The sequence below is a fragment of the Pteropus medius genome, unplaced genomic scaffold (assembly GCF_902729225.1).
Source record: "Pteropus medius unplaced genomic scaffold, Ma_sr-lr_union100, whole genome shotgun sequence".
NCBI lineage: Eukaryota > Metazoa > Chordata > Mammalia > Chiroptera > Pteropodidae > Pteropus > Pteropus medius.
The window spans coordinates 22734011-22734692 of NW_024342471.1; the positions used below are offsets into that span (position 1 = coordinate 22734011).

Genomic DNA, 682 nt, shown 5'->3' on the forward strand with positions numbered 1-682 from the left:
GATGCAGGTCCAATTGAGCTTTGCCTGTTCCTCTGGTGATGCCGTCGACATCCAGTTAAAAACCAAATGAACAAAGAGAGCTGTGCCCAGAGACAGCACCGGCCATAAGAACCTTTTCATTTTTGCAAGAGCTGCAGGACCCGTTTCCAGCTTCCTCCAAAACACCCACTTTGTTTTAAATTTCTAGAGTGGAGCGAGCTGCCCATCGGCTGGGTTCGATCCTGGATTTTTATTTTATTTTATTTATTATTATTTATGCCTACAGCACCTGGTCTTCCCGGGTGGTCTCCCATCCAAGTACTAACCAGGCCCGACCCTGCTTAGCTTCCGAGCTCAGACATCGGGCGTGTTCAGGGTGCCGTGGCCGTAGACCGTGGACCGTGGCTCCACTGGGGCGCGAACCCGGGACCTTCCGCGTGTAAAGCCGACGTACTAACCGCTACGCTAAGGAACCACATCCTGGACTTTTTTTTTTTTAACTGCATAGTAACTGTTACATGAAGCCACGACTTTTTTCGTTCGCTTTGGGCTGCTGCTCGTCTGCATCATCTTCCCAGGCAGGAGTCTCTCCCTTCACTCTGCTGACGCCTTAGAGGGGTTTCTCAACTCTTTTCCGTTTCCTTTTGTCTCCTTGAAACGTTCCCCTTTCCTTTCCTTCTGGACCGTAGATGTGGCAGCTGCG

At 50.7% G+C, this 682-nt stretch overlaps 1 pseudogene; it reads right to left on the minus strand.

Annotated features, from left to right (window-relative positions):
• Nucleotides 1-256: 256 nt before the first annotated feature.
• On the minus strand, nt 257-372 carry LOC120604087 (uncharacterized; annotated as a pseudogene).
• Nucleotides 373-682: the final 310 nt, after the last annotated feature.